The sequence below is a fragment of the Scyliorhinus torazame genome, unplaced genomic scaffold (assembly GCF_047496885.1).
Source record: "Scyliorhinus torazame isolate Kashiwa2021f unplaced genomic scaffold, sScyTor2.1 scaffold_436, whole genome shotgun sequence".
Taxonomy (NCBI): Eukaryota; Metazoa; Chordata; class Chondrichthyes; order Carcharhiniformes; family Scyliorhinidae; genus Scyliorhinus; species Scyliorhinus torazame.
Genome location: NW_027308163.1, coordinates 115,605 through 142,846, shown reverse-complemented (window position 1 = coordinate 142,846; position 27,242 = coordinate 115,605). Strand labels below are relative to the sequence as shown.

The 27,242-nt window shown below is 51.5% G+C and overlaps 1 protein-coding gene across 1 annotated transcript in view; it reads left to right on the top strand.

The window, feature by feature from the left end:
• LOC140406292 (evolutionarily conserved signaling intermediate in Toll pathway, mitochondrial-like) overlaps positions 1-27,242 on the top strand; it is a 50,158-nt gene that overhangs the window by 10,858 nt on the left and 12,058 nt on the right. The window lies entirely within an intron of this gene.

Below are 27,242 nucleotides of genomic sequence, written 5' to 3'. Positions count from 1 at the left end.
TAGAGGGAGCTTTACTCTGTATCTAACCCCGTGCTGTACCTGTTCTGGGAGTGTTTGATGGGGACAGTGTAGAGGGAGCTTTACTCTGTATCTAACCCCGTGCTGTACTTGTCCTGGGAGTGTTTGATGGGGACAGTGTAGAGGGAGCTTTACTCTGTATCTGACCCCATGCTGTACCTGTTCTGGGAGTGTTTGATGGGGACAGTGTAGAGGGAGCTTTGCTCTGTATCTAACCCCGTGCTGTACCGTCCTGGGAGTGTTTGATGAGGACAGTGTAGAGGGAGCTTTACTCTGTATCTAACCCCGTGCTGTACCTGTCCTGGGAGTGTTTGATGGGGACAGTGTAGAGGGAGCTTTACTCTGTATCTAACCCCGTGCTGTACCTGTCCAGGGAGTGTTTGATGGGGACAGTGTAGAGGGAGCTTTACTCTGTATCTAACCCCGTGCTGTACCTCTCCTGGGAGTGTTTGATGAGGACAGTGTAGAGGGAGCTTTACTCTGTATCTAACCCCGTGCTGTACCTTTCCTGGGAGTGTTTGATGGGGACAGTGTAGAGGGAGCTTTACTCTGTATCTAACCCCGGGCTGTACCTGTCCTGGGAGTGTTTGATAGGGACAGTGTAGAGCGAGCTTTACTCTGTATCTAACCCCGTGCTGTACCTGTCCTTGGAGTGTTTGATGGGGACAGTGTAGAGGGAGCTTTACTCTGTATCTAACCCCGTGCTGTACCTGTTCTGGGAGTGTTTGATGGGGACAGTGTAGAGGGAGCTTTACTCTGTATCTAACCCCGTGCTGTACCTGTTCTGGGAGTGTTTGATGAGGACAGTGTAGAGGGAGCTTTACTCTGTATCTAACCCCGTGCTGTACCTGTTCTGGGAGTGTTTGATCGGGACAGTGTAGAGGGAGCTTTACTCTGTATCTAACCCCGTGCTGTACCTGTCCTGGGAGTATTTGATGGGGACAGTGTAGAGGGAGTTTTACTCTGTATCTAACCCCGTGCTGTACCTGTCCTGGGAGTGTTTGATGGGGACAGTGTAGAGGGAGCTTTACTCTGTATCTAACCCCGTGCTGTACCTGTCAAGGGAGTTTTTGATGGGGACAGTGTAGAGGGAGCTTTACTCCGTATCTAACCCTGTGCTGTACCTGTCCTGGGAGTGTTTGATGGGCACAGTGTAGAGGGAGCTTTACTCCGTATCTAACCCCGTGCTGTACCTGTCCTGGGAGTGTTTGATGGGGACAGTGTCGACGGAGCTTTACTCTGTGTCTAACCCTGTGCTATACCTGTCCAGGGAGTGTTTGATGGGGACAGTGTAGAGTGAGCTTTAATCTGTATCTAACCCCGTGCTGTACCTGTCAAGGGAGTTTTTGATGGGGACAGTGCAGAGGGAGCTTTACTCTGTATCTAACCCCATGCTGTACCTGTCCTGGGAGTGTTTGATGGGGACAGTGTAGAGGGAGCTTTACTCTGTATCCAACCCCGTGCTGTACCTGTCCTGGAAGTGTTTGATGGGGACAGTGTAGAGGGACCTTTACTCTGTATCTAACCCCGTGCTGTACCTGTCCTGGGAGTGTTTGATGGGGACAGTGTAGAGGGAGCTTTACTCTGTATCTAACCCCGTGCTGTACCTGTCCTGGGAGTGTTTGATGGGGACAGTGTAGAGGGAGCTTTACTCTGTATCTAACCCCGTGCTTTACCTGTCCAGGGAGTGTTTGATGGGGACAGTGTAGAGGGAGCTTTACTCTGTATCTAACCCCATGCTGTACCTGTCCTGCGAGTGTTTGATGGGGACAGTGTAGAGGGAGCTTTACTCTGTATCTAACCCCGTGCTGTACTTGTCCTGGGAGTGTTTGATGGGGACAGTGTAGAGGGAGCTTTACTCTGTATCTAACCGCGTGCTGTACCTGTCCTGGGAGTGTTTGATGGGCACAGTGTAGAGGGAGCTTTACTCCGTATCTAACCCCGTGCTGTACCTGTCCTGGGAGTGTTTGATGGGGACAGTGTCGACGGAGCTTTACTCTGTGTCTAACCCTGTGCTATACCTGTCCAGGGAGTGTTTGATGGGGACAGTGTCGAGTGAGCTTTACTCTGTATCTAACCCCGTGCTGTACCTGCCCTGGGAGTGTTTGATGGGGACAGTGTAGAGGGAGCTTTACTCTGTATCTAACCCCGTGCTGTACCTGTCCTGGGAGTGTTTAATGGGGACAGTGTCGAGGGAGCTTTACTCTGTATCTAACCTCGTGCTGTACCTGCCCTGGGAGTGTTTGATGGGGACAGTGTAGAGGGAGCTTTACTCTGTATCTAACCCCGTGCTGTACTTGTCCTGGGAGTGTTTGATGGGGACAGTGTAGAGGGAGCTTTACTCTGTATCCAACCTCGTGCTGTAACTGTCCTGGGAGTGTTTGATGGGGACAGTGTAGAGGGAGATTTACTCTGTATCTAACCCTGTTCTGTACCTGTCCTGGGAGTGTATATTGGGGACAGTGTAGAGGGAGTTTTACTCTGTATCTAACCCCGTGCTGTACCTGTCCTGGGAGTGGTTGATGGGGACAGTGTAGATGGAGGTTTACTCTGTATCTAACCCCGTGCTGTACCTGTCCTGGGAGCATTTGATGGGGACAGTGTAGAGGGAGCTTTACTCTGTATCCAACCTCGTGCTGTAACTGTCCTGGGAGTGTTTGATGGGGACAGTGTAGAGGGAGATTTACTCTGTATCTAACCCCGTGCTGTACCTGTCCTGGGAGTGTTTGATGGGGACAGTGTAGAGGGAGCTTTTCTCTGTATCTAACCCTGTGCTGTACCTGTACTGGGAGTGTTTGATGGGGTCAGTGCAGAGGGAGCTTTACTCTGTATCTAACCCTGTGCTGTACCTGTCCTGGGAGTGTTTGATGGGGACAGTGTAGAGGGAGCTTTACTCTGTATCTAACCCCGTGCAATACCTGCCCTGGGAATGTTTGATGGGGACAGTGTAGCGTGAGCTTTACTCTGTATCTAACCCTGTGCTGTACCTGTCCTGGGAGTGTTTGATGGGGACAGTGTAGACGGAGCTTTACTCTGTATCTAACCCCGTGCTGTACCTGTCCTGGGAGTGTTTAATGGGGACAGTGTAGAGGGAGCTTTACTCTGTATCTAACCCCGTGCTGTACCTGTCCTGGGAGTGTTTGATGGAGACAGTGTAGAGGGAGCTTTACTCTGTATCTAACCCCGTGCTGTACCTGTCCTGGGAGTGTTTGATGGGGACAGTGTAGAGGGAGCTTTACTCTGTATCTAACCCCGTGCTGTACCAGTCCTGGGAGTGTTTAATGGGGACAGTGTAGAGGGAGCTTTACTCTGCATCTAACCCCGTGCTGTACCTGTCCTGGGAGTGTTTGATGGAGACAGTGTAGAGGGAGCTTTACTCTGTATCTAACCCCGTGCTGTACCTGTCCTGGGAGTGTTTGATGGGGACAGTGTAGAGGGAGCTTTACTCTGTATCTAACCCCGTGCTGTACCTGTCCTGGGAGTGTTTGATGGGGACAGTGTAGAGGGAGATTTACTCTGTATCTAACCCTGTTCTGTACCTGTCCTGTGAGTGTTTGATGGGGACAGTGCAGAGGGAGATTTACTCTGTATCTAACCCCGTGCTGTACCTGTCCTGGGAGTGTTTGATGGGGACGGTGTAGAGGGAGATTTACTCTGTATCTAACCCCGTGCTGTACCTGTCCAGGGAGTGTTTGATGGGGACTGTGTAGAGGGAGCTTTACTCTGTATCTAACCCCGTGCTGTACCAGTCCTGGGAGTGTTTGATGGGGACGGTGTAGAGGGAGCTTTACTCTGTATCTAACCCCGTGCTGTACCTGTCCAGGTAGTGTTTGATGGGGACAGTGTAGAGGGAGCTTTACTCTGTATCTAACCCCGTGCTGTACCAGTCCTGGGAATGTTTGATGGGGACAGTGTAGAGGGAGCTTTACTCTGTATCTAACCCCGTGCTGTACCTGTCCTGGGAGTGTTTGATGGGGACAGTGTAGAGGGAGCTTTACTCTGTATCTAACCCCGTGCTGTACCTGTTCTGGGAGTGTTTGATGGGGACAGTGTAGAGGGAGCTTTACTCTGTATCTAACCCCGTGCTGTACTTGTCCTGGGAGTGTTTGATGGGGACAGTGTAGAGGGAGCTTTACTCTGTATCTAACCCCGTGCTGTACCTGTCCTGGGAGTGTTTGATGGGGACGGTGTAGAGGGAGCTTTACTCTGTATCTAACCCCGTGCTGTACTTGTCCTGGGAGTGTTTGATGGGGACAGTGTAGAGGGAGCTTTACTCTGTATCTAACCCCGTGCTGTACTTGTCCTGGGAGTGTTTGATGGGGACAGTGTAGAGGGAGCTTTACTCTGCATCTAACCCCGTGCTGTACCTGTCCTGGGAGTGTTTGATGGGGACAGTGTAGAGGGAGCTTTACTCTGCATCTAACCCCGTGCTGTACCTGTCCTGGAAATGTTGGATGGGGACAGTGTAGAGGGAGCTTTACTCTGTATCTAACCCCGTGCTGTATCTGTCCTGGGAGTGGTTGATGGGGACAGTGTAGAGGGAGCTTTACTCTGCATCTAACCCCGTGCTGTACCAGTCCTGGAAATGTTTGATGGGGACAGTGTAGAGGGAGCTTTACTCTGTATCTAACCCCGTTCTGTACCTGTCCTGGGGGAGTTTGATGGGGACAGTGTACAGGGAGCTTTACTCTGTATCTAACCCCGTGCTGTATCTGTCCTGGGAGTGGTTGATGGGGACAGTGTAGAGGGAGCTTTACTCTGTATCTAACCCCGTGCTGTACCTGTCCTGGGAGTGTTTGATGGGGACAGTGTAGAGGGAGCTTTACTCTGTATCTAACCCTGTGCTGTACCTGTCCTGGGAGTGTTTGATGGGGACAGTGTAGAGGGAGCTTTGCTCTGTATCTAACCCCGTGCTGTACCGTCCTGGGAGTGTTTGATGAGGACAGTGTAGAGGGAGCTTTACTCTGTATCTAACCCCGTGCTGTACCTGTCCTCGGAGTGTTTGATGGGGACAGTGTAGAGGGAGCTTTACTCTGTATCTAACCCCGTGCTGTACCTGTCCAGGGAGTGTTTGATGGGGACAGTGTAGAGGGAGCTTTACTCTGTATCTAACCCCGTGCTGTACCTCTCCTGGGAGTGTTTGATGAGGACAGTGTAGAGGGAGCTTTACTCTGTATCTAACCCCGTGCTGTACCTTTCCTGGGACTGTTTGATGGGGACAGTGTAGAGGGAGCTTTACTCTGTATCTAACCCCGGGCTGTACCTGTCCTGGGAGTGTTTAATGGGGACAGTGTAGAGCGAGCTTTACTCTGTATCTAACCCCGTGCTGTACCTGTCCTGGGAGTGTTTGATGGGGACTGAGTCGAGGGAGCTTTACTCGGTATCTATCCCCGTGCTGTACCTGTCCTGGGAGTGTTTGATGGGGACAGTGTAGAGGGAGCTTTACTCTGTATCTAACCCCGTGCTGTACCTGTCCTGGGAGTGTTTGATGGGGACTGAGTCGAGGGAGCTTTACTCGGTATCTATCCCCGTGCTGTACCTGTCCTGGGATTGTTGGATGGGCACAGTATAGAGGGAGCTTTACTCTGTATCTAACCCCGTGCTGTACCTGTCCAGGGAGTGTTTGATGGGGACAGTGTAGAGGGAGCTTTACTCTGCATCTAACCCCGTGCTGTACCAGTCCTGGAAATGTTTGATGGGGACAGTGGAGAGGGAGCTTTACTCTGCATCTAACCCCGTGCTGTACCTGTTCTGGGAGTGTTTGATGGGGACAGTGTAGAGGGAGCTTTACTCTGTATCTAACCCCGTGCTGTACCTGTCCTGGGAGTGTTTGATGGGGACAGTGTAGAGGGAGCTTTACTCTGTATCTAACCCTGTGCTGTACCTGTCCTGGGAGTGTTTGATGGGGACAGTGTAGAGGGAGTTTTACTCTGTATCTAACCCCGTGCTGTACCTGTCCTGGGAGTGTTTGATGGGGACAGTGTAGAGGGATCTTTACTCTGTATCTAACCCCGTGCTGTACCTGTCAAGGGAGTTTTTGATGGGGACAGTGCAGAGGGAGCTTTACTCTGTATCTTACCCCATGCTGTACCTGTCCTGGGAGTGTTTGATGGGGACAGTGTAGAGGGAGCTTTACTCTGTATCTAACCCCGTGCTGTACCTGTCCTGGGAGTGTTTGATGGGGACAGTGTAGAGGGACCTTTACTCTGTATCTAACCCCGTGCTGTACCTGTCCTGGGAGTGTTTGATGGGGACAGTGTAGAGGGAGCTTTACTCTGTATCCAACCCCGTGCTGTACCTGTCCTGGAAGTGTTTGATGGGGACAGTGTAGAGGGAGCTTTACTCTGTATCTAACCCCGTGCTGTACCTGTCCTGGGAGTGTTTGATGGAGACAGTGTAGAGGGAGCTTTACTCTGTATCTAACCCCGTGCTGTACCTGTCCTGGGAGTGTTTGATGGGGACAGTGTAGAGGGAGCTTTACTCTGTATCTAACCCCGTGCTGTACCAGTCCTGGGAGTGTTTAATGGGGACAGTGTAGAGGGAGCTTTACTCTGTATCTAACCCCGTGCTGTACCTGTCCTGGGAGTGTTTGATGGAGACAGTGTAGAGGGAGCTTTACTCTGTATCTAACCCCGTGCTGTACCTGTCCTGGGAGTGTTTGATGGGGACAGTGTAGAGGGAGCTTTACTCTGTATCTAACCCCGTGCTGTACCTGTCCTGGGAGTGTTTGATGGGGACAGTGTAGAGGGAGATTTACTCTGTATCTAACCCTGTTCTGTACCTGTCCTGGGAGTGTTTGATGGGGACAGTGTCGAGGGAGATTTACTCTGTATCTAACCCCGTGATGTACCTGTCCTGGGAGTGTTTGATGGGGACGGTGTAGAGGGAGATTTACTCTGTATCTAACCCCGTGCTGTACCTGTCCAGGGAGTGTTTGATGGGGACTGTGTAGAGGGAGCTTTACTCTGTATCTAACCCCGTGCTGTACCAGTCCTGGGAGTGTTTGATGGGGACGGTGTAGAGGGAGCTTTACTCTGTATCTAACCCCGTGCTGTACTTGTCCTGGGAGTGTTTGATGGGGACAGTGTAGAGGGAGCTTTACTCTGTACCTAACCCCGTGCTGTACCTGTCCTGGGAGTGTTTGATGGGGACAGTGTAGAGGGAGCTTTACTCTGCATCTAACCCCGTGCTGTACCAGTCCTGGAAATGTTTGATGGGGACAGTGTAGAGGGAGCTTTACTCTGTATCTAACCCCGTGCTGTACCTGTTCTGGGAGTGTTTGATGGGGACAGTGTAGAGGGAGCTTTACTCTGTATCTAACCCCGTGCTGTACTTGTCCTGGGAGTGTTTGATGGGGACAGTGTAGAGGGAGCTTTACTCTGCATCTAACCCCGTGCTGTACCTGTCCTGGGAGTGTTTGATGGGGACAGTGTAGAGGGAGCTTTACTCTGCATCTAACCCCGTGCTGTACCTGTCCTGGAAATGTTGGATGGGGACAGTGTAGAGGGAGCTTTACTCTGTATCTAACCCCGTTCTGTACCTGTCCTGGGGGAGTTTGATGGGGACAGTGTACAGGGAGCTTTACTCTGTATCTAACCCCGTGCTGTATCTGTCCTGGGAGTGGTTGATGGGGACAGTGTAGAGGGAGCTTTACTCTGTATCTAACCCCGTGCTGTACCTGTCCTGGGAGTGTTTGATGGGGACAGTGTAGAGGGAGCTTTACTCTGTATCTAACCCTGTGCTGTACCTGTCCTGGGAGTGTTTGATGGGGACAGTGTAGAGGGAGCTTTGCTCTGTATCTAACCCCGTGCTGTACCGTCCTGGGAGTGTTTGATGAGGACAGTGTAGAGGGAGCTTTACTCTGTATCTAACCCCGTGCTGTACCTGTCCTCGGAGTGTTTGATGGGGACAGTGTAGAGGGAGCTTTACTCTGTATCTAACCCCGTGCTGTACCTGTCCAGGGAGTGTTTGATGGGGACAGTGTAGAGGGAGCTTTACTCTGTATCTAACCCCGTGCTGTACCTCTCCTGGGAGTGTTTGATGAGGACAGTGTAGAGGGAGCTTTACTCTGTATCTAACCCCGTGCTGTACCTTTCCTGGGACTGTTTGATGGGGACAGTGTAGAGGGAGCTTTACTCTGTATCTAACCCCGGGCTGTACCTGTCCTGGGAGTGTTTAATGGGGACAGTGTAGAGCGAGCTTTACTCTGTATCTAACCCCGTGCTGTACCTGTCCTGGGAGTGTTTGATGGGGACTGAGTCGAGGGAGCTTTACTCGGTATCTATCCCCGTGCTGTACCTGTCCTGGGAGTGTTTGATGGGGACAGTGTAGAGGGAGTTTTACTCTGTATCTAACCCCGTGCTGTACCTGTCCTGGGAGTGTTTGATGGGGACAGTGTAGAGGGATCTTTACTCTGTATCTAACCCCGTGCTGTACCTGTCAAGGGAGTTTTTGATGGGGACAGTGCAGAGGGAGCTGTACTCTGTATCTTACCCCATGCTGTACCTGTCCTGGGAGTGTTTGATGGGGACAGTGTAGAGGGAGCTTTACTCTGTATCTAACCCCGTGCTGTACCTGTCCTGGGAGTGTTTGATGGGGACAGTGTAGAGGGACCTTTACTCTGTATCTAACCCCGTGCTGTACCTGTCCTGGGAGTGTTTGATGGGGACAGTGTAGAGGGAGCTTTACTCTGTATCCAACCCCGTGCTGTACCTGTCCTGGAAGTGTTTGATGGGGACAGTGTAGAGGGAGCTTTACTCTGTATCTAACCCCGTGCTGTACCTGTCCTGGGAGTGTTTGATGGAGACAGTGTAGAGGGAGCTTTACTCTGTGTCTAACCCTGTGCTATACCTGTCCAGGGAGTGTTTGATGGGGACAGTGTAGAGTGAGCTTTACTCTGTATCTAACCCCGTGCTGTACCTGCCCTGGGAGTGTTTGATGGGGACAGTGTAGAGGGAGCTTTACTCTGTATCTAACCCCGTGCTGTACCTGTCCTGGGAGTGTTTAATGGGGACAGTGTCGAGGGAGCTTTACTCTGTATCTAACCTCGTGCTGTACCTGCCCTGGGAGTGTTTGATGGGGACAGTGTAGAGGGAGCTTTACTCTGTATCTAACCCCGTGCTGTACTTGTCCTGGGAGTGTTTGATGGGGACAGTGTAGAGGGAGCTTTACTCTGTATCCAACCTCGTGCTGTAACTGTCCTGGGAGTGTTTGATGGGGACAGTGTAGAGGGAGATTTACTCTGTATCTAACCCCGTGCTGTACCTGTCCTGGGAGTGGTTGATGGGGACAGTGTAGATGGAGGTTTACTCTGTATCTAACCCCGTGCTGTACCTGTCCTGGGAGCGTTTGATGGGGACAGTGTAGAGGGAGCTTTACTCTGTATCCAACCTCGTGCTGTAACTGTCCTGGGAGTGTTTGATGGGGACAGTGTAGAGGGAGATTTACTCTGTATCTAACCCCGTGCTGTACCTGTCCTGGGAGTGTTTGATGGGGACAGTGTAGAGGGAGCTTTTCTCTGTATCTAACCCTGTGCTGTACCTGTACTGGGAGTGTTTGATGGGGTCAGTGCAGAGGGAGCTTTACTCTGTATCTAACCCTGTGCTGTACCTGTCCTGGGAGTGTTTGATGGGGACAGTGTAGAGGGAGCTTTATTCTGTCTCTAACCCCTCACTGTACCTGTCCTGGGAGTGTTTGATGGGGACAGTGTAGAGGGAGCTTTACTCTGTATCTAACCCCGTGCTGTACCTGTCCTGGGAGTGTTTGATGGGGACAGTTTAGAGGGAGCTTTACTCTGTATCTAACCCAGTGCTGTACCTGTCCTGGGAGTGTTTGATGGGGACAGTGTAGAGGGAGCTTTACTCTGTATCTAACCCCGTGCAATACCTGCCCTGGGAATGTTTGATGGGGACAGTGTAGCGTGAGCTTTACTCTGTATCTAACCCTGTGCTGTACCTGTCCTGGGAGTGTTTGATGGGGACAGTGTAGAGGGAGCTTTACTCTGTATCTAACCCCGTGCTGTACCTGTCCTGGGAGTGTTTGATGGAGACAGTGTAGAGGGAGCTTTACTCTGTATCCAACCCCGTGCTGTACCTGTCCTGGAAGTGTTTGATGGGGACAGTGTAGAGGGACGTTTACTCTGTATCTAACCCCGTGCTGTACCTGTCCTGGGAGTGTTTGATGGGGACAGTGTAGAGGGAGCTTTACTCTGTATCTAAGCCCGTGCTTTACCTGTCCAGGGAGTGTTTAATGGGGACAGTGTAGAGGGAGCTTTACTCTGTATCTAACCCCATGCTGTACCTGTCCTGCGAGTGTTTGATGGGGACAGTGTAGAGGGAGCTTTACTCTGTATCTAACCCCGTGCTGTACTTGTCCTGGGAGTGTTTGATGGGGACAGTGTAGAGGGAGCTTTACTCTGTATCTAACCGCGTGCTGTACCTGTCCTGGGAGTGTTTGATGGGGACAGTGTCAAGGGAGCTTTACTCTGTATCTAACCCCGTGCTGTACCTGTTCTGGGAGTGTTTGATGGGGACAGTGTAGAGGGAGCTTTACTCTGTATCTAACCCCGTGCTGTGCCTGTCCTGGGACTGTTTGATGGGGACAGTGTAGAGGGAGCTTTACTCCGTATCTAACCCTGTGCTGTACCTGTCCTGGGAGTGTTTGATGGGGACAGTGTAGAGGGAGCTTTACTCCGTATCTAACCCCGTGCTGTACCTGTCCTGGGAGTGTTTGATGGGGACAGTGTCGACGGAGCTTTACTCTGTGTCTAACCCTGTGCTATACCTGTCCAGGGAGTGTTTGATGGGGACAGTGTAGAGTGAGCTTTACTCTGTATCTAACCCCGTGCTGTACCTGCCCTGGGAGTTTTTGATGGGGACAGTGTAGAGGGAGCTTTACTCTGTATCTAACCCCGTGCTGTACCTGTCCTGGGAGTGTTTAATGGGGACAGTGTCGAGGGAGCTTTACTCTGTATCTAACCTCGTGCTGTAGCTGCCCTGGGAGTGTTTGATGGGGACAGTGTAGAGGGAGCTTTACTCTGTATCTAACCCCGTGCTGTACTTGTCCTGGGAGTGTTTGATGGGGACAGTGCAGAGGGAGCTTTACTCTGTATCCAACCTCGTGCTGTAACTGTCCTGGGAGTGTTTGATGGGGACAGTGTAGAGGGAGATTTACTCTGTATCTAACCCTGTTCTGTACCTGTCCTGGGAGTGTATATTGGGGACAGTGTAGAGGGAGTTTTACTCTGTATCTAACCCCGTGCTGTACCTGTCCTGGGAGTGGTTGATGGGGACAGTGTAGATGGAGCTTTACTCTGTATCTAACCCCGTGCTGTACCTGTCCTGGGAGCGTTTGATGGGGACAGTGTAGAGGGAACTTTACTCTGTATCCAACCTCGTGCTGTAACTGTCCTGGGAGTGTTTGATGGGGACAGTGTACAGGGAGATTTACTCTGTATCTAACCCCGTGCTGTACCTGTCCTGGGAGTGTTTGATGGGGACAGTGTAGAGGGAGCTTTACTCTGTATCTAACCCCGTGCTGTACCTGTCCTGGGAGTGTTTGATGGGGACAGTGTAGAGGGAGATTTACTCTGTATCTAACCCCGTGCTGTACCTGTCCTGGGAGTGTTTGATGGGGACAGTGTAGAGGGAGCTTTTCTCTGTATCTAACCCTGTGCTGTACCTGTCCTGGGAGTGTTTGATGGGGACAGTGTAGAGGGAGCTTTACTCTGTATCTAACCCGGTGCTGTACCTGTCCTGGGAGTGTTTGATGGGGACAGTTTAGAGAGAGCTTTACTCTGTATCTAACCCCGTGCTGTACCTGTCCTGGGAGTGTTTGATGGGGACAGTGTAGAGGGAGCTTTACTCTGTATCTAACCCCGTGCAATACCTGCCCTGGGAATGTTTGATGGGGACAGTGTAGCGTGAGCTTTACTCTGTATCTAACCCCGTGCTGTACCTGTCCTGGGAGTGTTTAATGGGGACAGTGTAGAGGGAGCTTTACTCTGTATCTAACCCCGTGCTGTACCTGTCCTGGGAGTGTTTGATGGAGACAGTGTAGAGGGAGCTTTACTCTGTATCTAACCCCGTGCTGTACCTGTCCTGGGAGTGTTTGATGGGGACAGTGTAGAGGGAGCTTTACTCTGTATCTAACCCCGTGCTGTACCTGTCCTGGGAGTGTTTGATGGGGACAGTGTAGAGGGAGATTTACTCTGTATCTAACCCTGTTCTGTACCTGTCCTGGGAGTGTTTGATGGGGACAGTGTAGAGGGAGCTTTACTCTGTATCTAACCCCGTGCTGTACCTGTCCTGGGAGTGTTTGATGGGGACAGTGTAGAGGGAGCTTTACTCTGTATCTAACCCCGTGCTGTCCCTGTCCTGGGTGTGTTTGATGGGGACAGTGTAGAGGGAGCTTTACTCTGTATCTAACCCCGTGCTGTACCTGTCCTGGGAGTGTTTGATGGGGACAGTGTAGAGGGAGCTTTATACTGTATCTAACCCCGTGCTGTACTTGTCCTGGGAGTGTTTGATGGGGACAGTGTAGAGGGAGCTTTACTCTGTATCTAACCCCGTGCTGTACCTGTCCTGGGAGTGTTTGATGGGGACAGTGTAGAGGGAGCTTTACTCTGTATCTAACCCCGTGATGTACCTGTCCTGGGAGTGTTTGATGGGGACAGTGTAGAGGGAGCTTTACTCTGTATCTAACCCCGTGCTGTACCTGTCCTGGGAGTGTTTGATGGGGACAGTGTAGAGGGAGCTTTACTCTGTATCTAACCCCGTGATGTACCTGTCCTGGGAGTGTTTGATGGGGACAGTGTAGAGGGAGCTTTACTCTGTATCTAACCCCGTGCTGTACCTGTCCTGGGAGTGTTTGATGGGGACAGTGTAGAGGGAGCTTTACTCTGTATCTAACCCCGTGCTGTACCTGTCCTGGGAGTGTTTGATGGGGACAGTGTAGAGGGAGCTTTACTCTGTATCTAACCCCGTGATGTACCTGTCCTGGGAGTGTTTGATGGGGACAGTGTAGAGGGAGCTTTACTCTGTATCTAACCCCGTGCTGTACCTGTCCTGGGAGTGTTTGATGGGGACAGTGTCAAGGGTGCTTTACTCTGTATCTAACCCCGTGCAGTACCTGTTCTGGGAGTGTTTGATGGGGACAGTGTAGAGGGAGCTTTACTCTGTATCTAACCCCGTGCTGTACCTGTCCTGGGAGTGTTTGATGGGGACAGTGTCAAGGGATCTTTACTCTGTATCTAACCCCGTGCTGTACCTGTCCTGGGAGTGTTTGATGGGGACAGTGTAGAGGGAGCTTTACTCTGTATCTAACCCCATGCTGTACCTGTTCTGGGAGTGTTTGATGGGTCAGTGTAGAGGGAGATTTACTCTGTATCTAACCCCGTGCTGTACCTGTCCTGGGAGTGTTTGATGGGGACAGTGTAGAGGGAGCTTTACTCTGTATCTAACCCCGTGCTGTACCTGTCCTGCGAGTGTTTGATGGGGACAGTGTCAAGGGTGCTTTACTCTGTATCTAACCCCGTGCAGTACCTGTCCTGGGAGTGTTTGATGGGGACAGTATAGAGGGAGCTTTACTCTGAATCTAACCCCGTGCTGTACCTGCCCTGGGAGTGTTTGATGGGGACAGTGTAGAGGGAGCTTTACTCTGTATCTAACCCCGTGCTGTACCTGTTCTGGGAGTGTTTGATGGGGACAGTGTAGAGGGAGCTTTACTCCGTATCTAACCCCGTGCTGTACCTGTCCTGGGAGTGTTTGATGGGGACAGTGTCGACGGTGCTTTACTCTGTATCTAACCCCATGCTGTACCTGTCCAGGGAGTGTTTGATGGGGACTGTGTAGAGGGAGCTTTACTCTGTATCTAACCCCGTGCTGTACCAGTCCTGGGAGTGTTTGATGGGGACAGTGTAGAGGGAGCTATACTCTGTATCTAACCCCGTGCTGTACCTGTCCAGGTAGTGTTTGATGGGGACAGTGTAGAGAGAGCTTTACTCTGTATCTAACCCCGTGCTGTACCAGTCCTGGGAATGTTTGATGGGGACAGTGTAGAGGGAGCTTTACTCTGTATCTAACCCCGTGCTGTACCAGTCCTGGGAGTGTTTGATGGGGACAGTGTAGAGGGAGCTTTACTCTGTATCTAACCCCGTGCTGTACCTGTCCTGGGAGTGTTTGATGGGGACAGTGTAGAGGGAGCTTTACTCTGTATCTAACCCCATGCTGTACCTGTTCTGGGAGTGTTTGATGGGGACAGTGTAGAGGGAGCTTTGCTCTGTATCTAACCCCGTGCTGTACCGTCCTGGGAGTGTTTGATGAGGACAGTGTAGAGGGAGCTTTACTCTGTATCTAACCCCGTGCTGTACCTGTCCTGGGAGTGTTTGATGGGGACAGTGTAGAGGGAGCTTTACTCTGTATCTAACCCCGTGCTGTACCTGTCCAGGGAGTGTTTGATGGGGACAGTGTAGAGGGAGCTTTACTCTGTATCTAACCCCGTGCTGTACCTCTCCTGGGAGTGTTTGATGAGGACAGTGTAGAGGGAGCTTTACTCTGTATCTAACCCCGTGCTGTACCTTTCCTGGGAGTGTTTGATGGGGACAGTGTAGAGGGAGCTTTACTCTGTATCTAACCCCGGGCTGTATCTGTCCTGGGAGTGTTTGATGGGGACAGTGTAGAGCGAGCTTTACTCTGTATCTAACCCCGTGCTGTACCTGTTCTGGGAGTGTTTGATGGGGACAGTGTAGAGGGAGCTTTACTCTGTATCTAACCCCGTGCTGTACCTGTTCTGGGATTGTTTGATCGGGACAGTGTAGAGGGAGCTTTACTCTGTATCTAACCCCGTGCTGTACCTGTCCTGGGAGTATTTGATGGGGACAGTGTAGAGGGAGTTTTACTCTGTATCTAACCCCGTGCTGTACCTGTCCTGGGAGTGTTTGATGGGGACAGTGTAGAGGGAGTTTTACTCTGTATCTAACCCTGTGCTGTACCTGTCCTGGGAGTGTTTGATGGGGACAGTGTAGAGGGAGCTTTACTCTGTATCTAACCCCGTGCTGTACCTGTCCAGGGAGTGTTTGATGGGGACAGTGTAGAGGGAGCTTTACTCTGTATCTAACCCCGTGCTGTACCTCTCCTGGGAGTGTTTGATGAGGACAGTGTAGAGGGAGCTTTACTCTGTATCTAACCCCGTGCTGTACCTTTCCTGGGAGTGTTTGATGGGGACAGTGTAGAGGGAGCTTTACTCTGTATCTAACCCCGGGCTGTATCTGTCCTGGGAGTGTTTGATGGGGACAGTGTAGAGCGAGCTTTACTCTGTATCTAACCCCGTGCTGTACCTGTCCTGGGAGTGTTTGATGGGGACTGAGTCGAGGGAGCTTTACTCGGTATCTATCCCCGTGCTGTACCTGTCCTGGGAGTGTTTGATGGGGACAGTGTAGAGGGAGCTTTACTCTGTATCTAACCCCGTGCTGTACTTGTCCGGGGAATGTTTGATGGGGACAGTGTAGAGGGAGCTTTACTCTGTATCTAACCCCGTGCTGTACCTGTCCTGGGAGTGTTTGATGGGGACAGTGTGGAGGGAGCTTTACTCTGCATCTAACCCCGTGCTGTACCTGTCCTGGAAGTGTTTGATGGGGACAGTGTAGAGGGAGCTTTACTCTGTATCTAACCCCGTGCTGTACCTTTCCTGGGAGTGTTTGATGGGGACAGTATAGAGGGAGCTTTACTCTGTATCTAACCCCGTGCTGTACCTGTCCAGGGAGTGTTTGATGGGGACAGTGTAGAGGGAGCTTTACTCTGCATCTAACCCCGTGCTGTACCAGTCCTGGAAATGTTTGATGGGGACAGTGGAGAGGGAGCTTTACTCTGCATCTAACCCCGTGCTGCACCTGTTCTGGGAGTGTTTGATGGGGACAGTGTAGAGGGAGCTTTACTCTGTATCTAACCCCGTGCTGTACTTGTCCTGGGAGTGTTTGCTGGCGACAGTGTAGAGGGAGCTTTACTCTGTATCTAACCCCGTGCTGTACCTGTCCTGGGAGTGTTTGATGGGGACAGTGTAGAGGGAGCTTTACTCTGTATCTAACCCCGTGCTGTATCTGTCCTGGGAGTGGTTGATGGGGACAGTGTAGAGGGAGCTTTACTCTGTATCTAACCCCGTGCTGTACCTGTCCTGGGAGTGTTTGATGGGGACAGTGTAGAGGGAGCTTTGCTCTGTATCTAACCCCGTGCTGTACCGTCCTGGGAGTGTTTGATGAGGACAGTGTAGAGGGAGCTTTACTCTGTATCTAACCCCGTGCTGTACCTGTCCTGGGAGTGTTTGATGGGGACAGTGTAGAGGGAGCTTTACTCTGTATCTAACCCCGTGCTGTACCTCTCCTGGGAGTGTTTGATCAGGACAGTGTAGAGGGAGCTTTACTCTGTATCTAACCCCGTGCTGTACCTTTCCTGGGACTGTTTGATGGGGACAGTGTAGAGGGAGCTTTACTCTGTATCTAACCCCGGGCTGTACCTGTCCTGGTAGTGTTTGATGGGGACAGTGTAGAGCGAGCTTTACTCTGTATCTAACCCCGTGCTGTACCTGTCCTGGGAGTGTTTGATGGGGACTGAGTCGAGGGAGCTTTACTCGGTATCTATCCCCGTGCTGTACCTGTCCTGGGAGTGTTTGATGGGGACAGTGTAGAGGGAGCTTTACTCTGTATCTAACCCCGTGCTGTACTTGTCCTGGGAGTGTTTGATGAGGACAGTGTAGAGGGAGCTTTACTCTGTATCTAACCCTGTTCTGTACCTGTCCTGGGAGTGTATATTGGGGACAGTGTAGAGGGAGTTTTACTCTGTATCTAACCCCGTGCTGTACCTGTCCTGGGAGTGGTTGATGGGGACAGTGTAGATGGGGTTTACTCTGTATCTAACCCCGTGCTGTACCTGTCCTGGGAGCGTTTGATCGGGACAGTGTAGAGGGAGCTTTACTCTGTATCCAACCTCGTGCTGTAACTGTCCTGGGAGTGTTTGATGGGGACAGTGTAGAGGGAGATTTACTCTGTATCTAACCCCGTGCTGTACCTGTCCTGGGAGTGTTTGATGGGGACAGTGTGGAGGGAGCTTTTCTCTGTATCTAACCCTGTGCTGTACCTGTACTGGGAGTGTTTGATGGGGTCAGTGTAGAGGGAGCTTTACTCTGTATCTAACCCTGTGTTGTACCTGTCCTGGGAGTGTTTGATGGGGACAGTGTAGAGGGAGCTTTATTCTGTCTCTAACCCCTCACTGTACCTGTCCTGGGAGTGTTTGATGGGGACAGTGTAGAGGGAGCTTTACTCTGTATCTAACCCCGTGCTGTACCTGTCCTGGGAGTGTTTGATGGGGACAGTGTAGAGGGAGCTTTACTCTGTATCTAACCCCGTGCAATACCTGCCCTGGGAATGTTTGATGGGGACAGTGTAGCGTGAGCTTTACTCTGTATCTAACCCCGTGCTGTACCTGTCCTGGGAGTGTTTGCTGGCGACAGTGTAGAGGGAGCTTTACTCTGTATCTAACCCCGTGCTGTACCTGTCCTGGAAATGTTTGATGGGGACAGTGTCGAGGGAGCTTTACTCTGTATCTAACCCCGTGCTGTACCTGTCCTGGGAGTGTTTGATGGGGACAGTGTAGAGGGAGCTTTACTCTGTATCTAACCCCGTGCTGTACCTGTTCTGGGAGTGTTTGATGGGGACAGTGTAGAGGGAGCTTTACTCTGTATCTAACCCCGTGCTGTACCTGTTCTGGGAGTGTTTGATGGGGACAGTGTAGAGGGAGCTTTACTCTGTATCTAACCCCGTGCTGTATCTGTCCTGGGAGTGGTTGATGGGGACAGTGTAGAGGGAGCTTTACTCTGTATCTAACCCCGTGCTGTACCTGTCCTGGGAGTGTTTGATGGGGACAGTGTAGAGGGAGCTTTGCTCTGTATCTAACCCCGTGCTGTACCGTCCTGGGAGTGTTTGATGAGGACAGTGTAGAGGGAGCTTTACTCTGTATCTAACCCCGTGCTGTACCTGTCCTGGGAGTGTTTGATGGGGACAGTGTAGAGGGAGCTTTACTCTGTATCTAACCCCGTGCTGTACCTGTCCAGGGAGTGTTTGATGGGGCAGTGTAGAGGGAGCTTTACTCTGTATCTAACCCCGTGCTGTACCTCTCCTGGGAGTGTTTGATGAGGACAGTGTAGAGGGAGCTTTACTCTGTATCTAACCCCGTGCTGTACCTTTCCTGGGACTGTTTGATGGGGACAGTGTAGAGGGAGCTTTACTCTGTATCTAACCCCGGGCTGTACCTGTCCTGGTAGTGTTTGATGGGGACAGTGTAGAGCGAGCTTTACTCTGTATCTAACCCCGTGCTGTACCTGTCCTGGGAGTGTTTGATGGGGACTGAGTCGAGGGAGCTTTACTCGGTATCTATCCCCGTGCTGTACCTGTCCTGGGAGTGTTTGATGGGGACAGTGTAGAGGGAGCTTTACTCTGTATCTAACCCCGTGCTGTACTTGTCCTGGGAGTGTTTGATGAGGACAGTGTAGAGGGAGCTTTACTCTGTATCTAACCCTGTTCTGTACCTGTCCTGGGAGTGTATATTGGGGACAGTGTAGAGGGAGTTTTACTCTGTATCTAACCCCGTGCTGTACCTGTCCTGGGAGTGGTTGATGGGGACAGTGTAGATGGGGTTTACTCTGTATCTAACCCCGTGCTGTACCTGTCCTGGGAGCGTTTGATCGGGACAGTGTAGAGGGAGCTTTACTCTGTATCCAACCTCGTGCTGTAACTGTCCTGGGAGTGTTTGATGGGGACAGTGTAGAGGGAGATTTACTCTGTATCTAACCCCGTGCTGTACCTGTCCTGGGAGTGTTTGATGGGGACAGTGTGGAGGGAGCTTTTCTCTGTATCTAACCCTGTGCTGTACCTGTACTGGGAGTGTTTGATGGGGTCAGTGTAGAGGGAGCTTTACTCTGTATCTAACCCTGTGTTGTACCTGTCCTGGGAGTGTTTGATGGGGACAGTGTAGAGGGAGCTTTATTCTGTCTCTAACCCCTCACTGTACCTGTCCTGGGAGTGTTTGATGGGGACAGTGTAGAGGGAGCTTTACTCTGTATCTAACCCCGTGCTGTACCTGTCCTGGGAGTGTTTGATGGGGACAGTGTAGAGGGAGATTTACTCTGTATCTAACCCCGTGCTGTACCTGTCCTGGGAGTGTTTGATGGGGACGGTGTAGAGGGAGATTTACTCTGTATCTAACCCCGTGCTGTACCTGTCCAGGGAGTGTTTGATGGGGACTGTGTAGAGGGAGCTTTACTCTGTATCTAACCCCGTGCTGTACCAGTCCTGGGAGTGTTTGATGGGGACGGTGTAGAGGGAGCTTTACTCTGTATCTAACCACGTGCTGTACCTGTCCTGGAAGTGTTTGACGTGGACAGTGTAGAGGGAGCTTTACTCTGTATCTAACCCCGTGCTGTACCTGTCCTGGGAGTGTTTGATGGGGACAGTGTAGAGGGAGATTTACTCTGTATCTAACCCTGTTCTGTACCTGTCCTGGGAGTGTTTGATGGGGACAGTGTAGAGGGAGCTTTACTCTGTATCTAACCCCGTGCAATACCTGCCCTGGGAATGTTTGATGGGGACAGTGTAGCGTGAGCTTTACTCTGTATCTAACCCCGTGCTGTACCAGTCCTGGGAGTGTTTAATGGGGACATTGTCGAGGGAGCTTTACTCTGTATCTAACCCCGTGCTGTACCTGTCCTGGGAGTGTTTGACGGAGACAGTGTAGAGGGAGCTTTACTCTGTATCTAACCCCGTGCTGTACCTGTCCTGGGAGTGTTTGATGGGGACAGTGTAGAGGGAGCTTTACTCTGTATCTAACCCCGTGCTGTACCTGTCCTGGGAGTGTTTGATGGGGACAGTGTAGAGGGAGATTTACTCTGTATCTAACCCTGTTCTGTACCTGTCCTGGGAGTGTTTGATGGGGACAGTGTAGAGGGAGATTTACTCTGTATCTAACCCCGTGCTGTACCTGTCCTGGGAGTGTTTGATGGGGACGGTGTAGAGGGAGATTTACTCTGTATCTAACCCCGTGCTGTACCTGTCCAGGGAGTGTTTGATGGGGACTGTGTAGAGGGAGCTTTACTCTGTATCTAACCCCGTGCTGTACCAGTCCTGGGAGTGTTTGATGGGGACGGTGTAGAGGGAGCTTTACTCTGTATCTAACCCCGTGCTGTACCTGTCCAGGTAGTGTTTGATGGGGAGAGTGTAGAGGGAGCTTTACTCTGTATCTAACCCCGTGCTGTACCAGTCCTGGGAATGTTTGATGGGGACAGTGTAGAGGGAGCTTTACTCTGTATCTAACCACGTGCTGTACCTGTCCTGGAAGTGTTTGACGTGGACAGTGTAGAGGGAGCTTTACTCTGTATCTAACCCCGTGCTGTACCAGTCCTGGGAATGTTTGATGGGGACAGTGTAGAGGGAGCTTTACTCTGTATCTAACCCCGTGCTGTACCTGTCCTGGGAGTGTTTGATGGGGACAGTGTAGAGGGAGCTTTACTCTGTATCTAACCCCGTGCTGTACCTGTTCTGGGGGTGTTTGATGGGGACAGTGTAGAGGCAGCTTTACTCTGCATCTAACCCCGTGCTGTACCTGTCCTGGGAGTGTTTGATGGGGACAGTGTAGAGGGAGCTTTACTCTGTATCTAACCCTGTGCTGTACCAGTCCTGGAAATGTTTGATGGGGACAGTGTAGAGGGAGCTTTACTCTGTATCTAACCCCGTTCTGTACCTGTCCTGGGGGAGTTTGATGGGGACAGTGTAGAGGGAGCTTTACTCTGTATCTAACCCCGTGCTGTATCTGTCCTGGGAGTGGTTGATGGGGACAGTGTAGAGGGAGCTTTACTCTGTATCTAACCCCGTGCTGTATCTGTCCTGGGAGTGGTTGATGGGGACAGTGTAGAGGGAGCTTTACTCTGTATCTAACCCCGTGCTGTACCTGTCCTGGGAGTGTTTGATGGGGACAGTGTAGAGGGAGCTTTACTCTGTATCTAACCCTGTGCTGTACCTGTCCTGGGAGTGTTTGATGGGGACAGTGTAGAGGGAGCTTTGCTCTGTATCTAACCCCTTGCTGTACCGTCCTGGGAGTGTTTGATGAGGACAGTGTAGAGGGAGCTTTACTCTGTATCTAACCCCGTGCTGTACCTGTCCTGGGAGTGTTTGATGGGGACAGTGTAGAGGGAGCTTTACTCTGTATCTAACCCCGTGCTGTACCTGTCCAGGGAGTGTTTGATGGGGACAGTGTAGAGGGAGCTTTACTCTGTATCTAAGCCCGTGCTGTACCTCTCCTGGGAGTGTTTGATGAGGACAGTGTAGAGGGAGCTTTACTCTGTATCTAACCCCGTGCTGTACCTTTCCTGGGACTGTTTGATGGGGACAGTGTAGAGGGAGCTTTACTCTGTATCTCACCCCGGGCTGTACCTGTCCTGGGAGTGTTTGATGGGGACAGTGTAGAGCGAGCTTTACTCTGTATCTAACCCCGTGCTGTACCTGTCCTGGGAGTGTTTGATGGGGACTGAGTCGAGGGAGCTTTACTCGGTATCTATCCCCGTGCTGTACCTGTCCTGGGAGTGTTTGATGGGGACAGTGTAGAGGGAGCTTTACTCTGTATCTAACCCCGTGCTGTACTTGTCCGGGGAGTGTTTGATGGGGACAGTGTAGAGGGAGCTTTACTCTGTATCTAACCCCGTGCTGTACCTGTCCTGGAAGTGTTTGATGGGGACAGTGTAGAGGGAGCTTTACTCTGTATCTAACCCCGTGCTGTACCTTTCCTGGGAGTGTTTGATGGGGACAGTGTAGAGGGAGCTTTACTCTGTATCTAACCCCGGGTTGTACCTGTCCTGGGAGTGTTTGATGGGGACAGTGTAGAGGGAGCTTTACTCTGTATCTAACCCCGTGCTGGACCTGTCCTGGGATTGTTGGATGGGGACAGTATAGAGGGAGCTTTACTCTGTATCTAACCCCGTGCTGTACCTGTCCAGGGAGTGTTTGATGGGGACAGTGTAGAGGGAGCTTTACTCTGCATCTAACCCCGTGCTGTACCAGTCCTGGAAATGTTTGATGGGGACAGTGGAGAGGGAGCTTTACTCTGCATCTAACCCCGTGCTGTACCTGTTCTGGGAGTGTTTGATGGGGACAGTGTAGAGGGAGCTTTACTCTGTATCTAACCCCGTGCTGTACTTGTCCTGGGAGTGTTTGCTGGCGACAGTGTAGAGGGAGCTTTACTCTGTATCTAACCCCGTGCTGTACCTGTCCTGGAAATGTTTGATGGGGACAGTGTCGAGGGAGCTTTACTCTGTATCTAACCCCGTGCTGTACCTGTCCTGGGAGTGTTTGATGGGGACAGTGTAGAGGGAGCTTTACTCTGTATCTAACCCTGTGCTGTACCTGTCCTGGGAGTGTTTGATGGGGACAGTGTAGAGGGAGTTTTACTCTGTATCTAACCCCGTGCTATACCTGTCCTGGGAGTGTTTGATGGGGACAGTGTAGAGGGAGCTTTACTCTGTATCTAACCCCGTGCTGTACCTGTCAAGGGAGTTTTTGATGGAGACAGTGCAGATGGAGCTTTACTCTGTATCTAACCCCATGCTGTACCTGTCCTGGGAGTGTTTGATGGGGACAGTGTAGAGGGAGCTTTACTCTGTATCCAACCCCGTGCTGTACCTGTCCTGGAAGTGTTTGATGGGGACAGTGTAGAGGGACCTTTACTCTGTATCTAACCCCGTGCTGTACCTGTCCTGGGAGTGTTTGATGGGGACAGTGTAGAGGGAGCTTTACTCTGTATCTAACCCCGTGCTTTACCTGTCCAGGGAGTGTTTGATGGGGACAGTGTAGAGGGAGCTTTACTCTGTATCTAACCCCGTGCTGTACCTGTTCTGGGAGTGTTTGATGGGGACAGTGTAGAGGGAGCTTTACTCTGTATCTAACCCCGTGCTGTACTTGTCCTGGGAGTGTTTGATGGGGACAGTGTAGAGGGAGCTTTACTCTGCATCTAACCCCGTGCTGTACCTGTCCTGGGAGTGTTTGATGGGGACAGTGTAGAGGGAGCTTTACTCTGTATCTAACCCCGTGCTGTACCAGTCCTGGAAATGTTTGATGGGGACAGTGTAGAGGGAGCTTTACTCTGTATCTAACCCCGTTCTGTACCTGTCCTGGGGGAGTTTGATGGGGACAGTGTAGAGGGAGCTTTACTCTGTATCTAACCCCGTGCTGTATCTGTCCTGGGAGTGGTTGATGGGGACAGTGTAGAGGGAGCTTTACTCTGTATCTAACCCCGTGCTGTACCTGTCCTGGGAGTGTTTGATGGGGACAGTGTAGAGGGAGCTTTGCTCTGTATCTAACCCCGTGCTGTACCGTCCTGGGAGTGTTTGATGAGGACAGTGTAGAGGGAGCTTTACTCTGTATCTAACCCCGTGCTGTACCTGTCCTGGGAGTGTTTGATGGGGACAGTGTAGAGGGAGCTTTACTCTGTATCTAACCCCGTGCTGTACCTGTCCAGGGAGTGTTTGATGGGGCAGTGTAGAGGGAGCTTTACTCTGTATCTAACCCCGTGCTGTACCTCTCCTGGGAGTGTTTGATGAGGACAGTGTAGAGGGAGCTTTACTCTGTATCTAACCCCGTGCTGTACCTTTCCTGGGACTGTTTGATGGGGACAGTGTAGAGGGAGCTTTACTCTGTATCTAACCCCGGGCTGTACCTGTCCTGGTAGTGTTTGATGGGGACAGTGTAGAGCGAGCTTTACTCTGTATCTAACCCCGTGCTGTACCTGTCCTGGGAGTGTTTGATGGGGACTGAGTCGAGGGAGCTTTACTCGGTATCTATCCCCGTGCTGTACCTGTCCTGGGAGTGTTTGATGGGGACAGTGTAGAGGGAGCTTTACTCTGTATCTAACCCCGTGCTGTACTTGTCCGGGGAGTGTTTGATGGGGACAGTGTAGAGGGAGCTTTACTCTGTATCTAACCCCGTGCTGTACCTGTCCTGGAAGTGTTTGATGGGGACAGTGTAGAGGGAGCTTTACTCTGTATCTAACCCCGTGCTGGACCTTTCCTGGGAGTGTTTGATGGGGACAGTGTAGAGGGAGCTTTACTCTGTATCTAACCCTGTGCTGTACCTGTCCTGGGAGTGTTTGATGGGGACAGTGTAGAGGGAGCTTTACTCTGTATCTAACCCCGGGCTGTACCTGTCCTGGGAGTGTTTGATGGGGACAGTGTAGAGGGAGCTTTACTCTGTATCTAACCCCGTGCTGGACCTGTCCTGGGATTGTTGGATGGGGACAGTATAGAGGGAGCTTTACTCTGTATCTAACCCCGTGCTGTACCTGTCCAGGGAGTGTTTGATGGGGACAGTGTAGAGGGAGCTTTACTCTGTATCTAACCCCGTGCTGTACCAGTCCTGGAAATGTTTGATGGGGACAGTGGAGAGGGAGCTTTACTCTGCATCTAACCCCGTGCTGTACCAGTCCTGGAAATGTTTGATGGGGACAGTGGAGAGGGAGCTTTACTCTGCATCTAACCCCGTGCTGTACCTGTCCTGGGAGTGTTTGATGGGGACAGTGTAGAGGGAGCTTTACTCTGTATCTAACCCCGTGCTGTACCTGTTCTGGGAGTGTTTGATGGCGACAGTGTAGAGGGAGCTTTACTCTGTATCTAACCCTGTGCTGTACCTGTCCTGGGAGTGTTTGATGGGGACAGTGTAGAGGGAGTTTTACTCTGTATCTAACCCCGTGCTGTACCTGTCCTGGGAGTGTTTGATGGGGACAGTGTAGAGGGAGCTTTACTCTGTATCTAACCCCGTGCTGTACCTGTCAAGGGAGTTTTTGATGGGGACAGTGCAGAGGGAGCTTTACTCTGTATCTAACCCCATGCTGTACCTGTCCTGGGAGTGTTTGATGGGGACAGTGTAGAGGGAGCTTTACTCTGTATCCAACCCCGTGCTGTACCTGTCCTGGAAGTGTTTGATGGGGACAGTGTAGAGGGACCTTTACTCTGTATCTAACCCCGTGCTGTACCTGTCCTGGGAGTGTTTGATGGGGACAGTGTAGAGGGAGCTTTACTCTGTATCTAACCCCGTACTTTACCTGTCCAGGGAGTGTTTGATGGGGACAGTGTAGAGGGAGCTTTACTCTGTATCTAACCCCATGCTGTACCTGTCCTGCGAGTGTTTGATGGGGACAGTGTAGAGGGAGCTTTACTCTGTATCTAACCCCGTGCTGTACTTGTCCTGGGAGTGTTTGATGGGGACAGTGTAGAGGGAGCTTTACTCTGTATCTAACTGCGTGCTGTACCTGTCCTGGGAGTGTTTGATGGGGACAGTGTCAAGGGAGCTTTACTCTGTATCTAACCCCGTGCTGTACCTGTTCTGGGAGTGTTTGATGGGCACAGTGTAGAGAGCTTTACTCTGTATCTAACCCCGTGCTGTGCCTGTCCTGGGAGTGTTTGATGGGGACAGTGTAGAGGGAGCTTTACTCCGTATCTAACCCTGTGCTGTACCTGTCCTGGGAGTGTTTGATGGGGACAGTGTAGAGGGAGCTTTACTCCGTATCTAACCCCGTGCTGTACCTGTCCTGGGAGTGTTTGATGGGGACAGTGTCGACGGAGCTTTACTCTGTGTCTAACCCTGTGCTATACCTGTCCAGGGAGTGTTTGATGGGGACAGTGTGGAGGGAGCTTTACTCTGTATCTAACCCCGTGCTGTACCTGCCCTGGGAGTGTTTGATGGGGACAGTGTAGAGAGAGCTTTACTCTGTATCTAACCCCGTGCTGTACCTGTCCTGGGAGTGTTTAATGGGGACAGTGTCGAGGGAGCTTTACTCTGTATCTAACCTCGTGCTGTACCTGCCCTGGGAGTGTTTGATGGGGACAGTGTAGAGGGAGCTTTACTCTGTATCTAACCCCGTGCTGTACTTGTCCTGGGAGTGTTTGATGGGGACAGTGTAGAGGGAGCTTTACTCTGTATCTAACCCCGTGCTGGACCTGTCCTGGGATTGTTGGATGGGGACAGTATAGAGGGAGCTTTACTCTGTATCTAACCCCGTGCTGTACCTGTCCAGGGAGTGTTTGATGGGGACAGTGTAGAGGGAGCTTTACTCTGTATCTAACCCCGTGCTGTACTTGTCCTGGGAGTGTTTGATGGGGACAGTGTAGAGGGAGCTTTACTCTGTATCTAACCCTGTTCTGTACCTGTCCTGGGAGTGTATATTGGGGACAGTGTAGAGGGAGTTTTACTCTGTATCTAACCCCGTGCTGTACCTGTCCTGGGAGTGGTTGATGGGGACAGTGTAGATGGAGGTTTACTCTGTATCTAACCCCGTGCTGTACCTGTCCTGGGAGCGTTTGATGGGGACAGTGTAGAGGGAGCTTTACTCTGTATCCAACCTCGTGCTGTAACTGTCCTGGGAGTGTTTGATGGGGACAGTGTAGAGGGAGCTTTATTCTGTCTCTAACCCCTCACTGTACCTGTCCTGGGAGTGTTTGATGGGGACAGTGTAGAGGGAGCTTTACTCTGTATCTAACCCCGTGCTGTACCTGTCCTGGGAGTGTTTGATGGGGACAGTTTAGAGGGAGCTTTACTCTGTATCTAACCCCGTGCTGTACCTGTCCTGGGAGTGTTTGATGGGGACAGTGTAGAGGGAGCTTTACTCTGTATCTAACCCCGTGCAATACCTGCCCTGGGAATGTTTGATGGGGACAGTGTAGCGTGAGCTTTACTCTGTATCTCACCCCGTGCTGTACCTGTCCTGGGAGTGTTTGATGGAGACAGTGTAGAGGGAGCTTTACTCTGTATCTAACCCCGTGCTGTACCTGTCCTGGGAGTGTTTGATGGGGACAGTGTAGAGGGAGATTTACTCTGTATCTAACCCTGTTCTGTACCTGTCCTGGGAGTGTTTGATGGGGACAGTGTAGAGGGAGCTTTACTCTGTATCTAACCCCGTGCAATACCTGCCCTGGGAATGTTTGATGGGGACAGTGTAGCGTGAGCTTTACTCTGTATCTAACCCCGTGCTGTACCAGTCCTGGGAGTGTTTAATGGGGACAGTGTAGAGGGAGCTTTACTCTGTATCTAACCCCGTGCTGTACCTGTCCTGGGAGTGTTTGATGGAGACAGTGTAGAGGGAGCTTTACTCTGTATCTAACCCCGTGCTGTACCTGTCCTGGGAGTGTTTGATGGGGACAGTGTA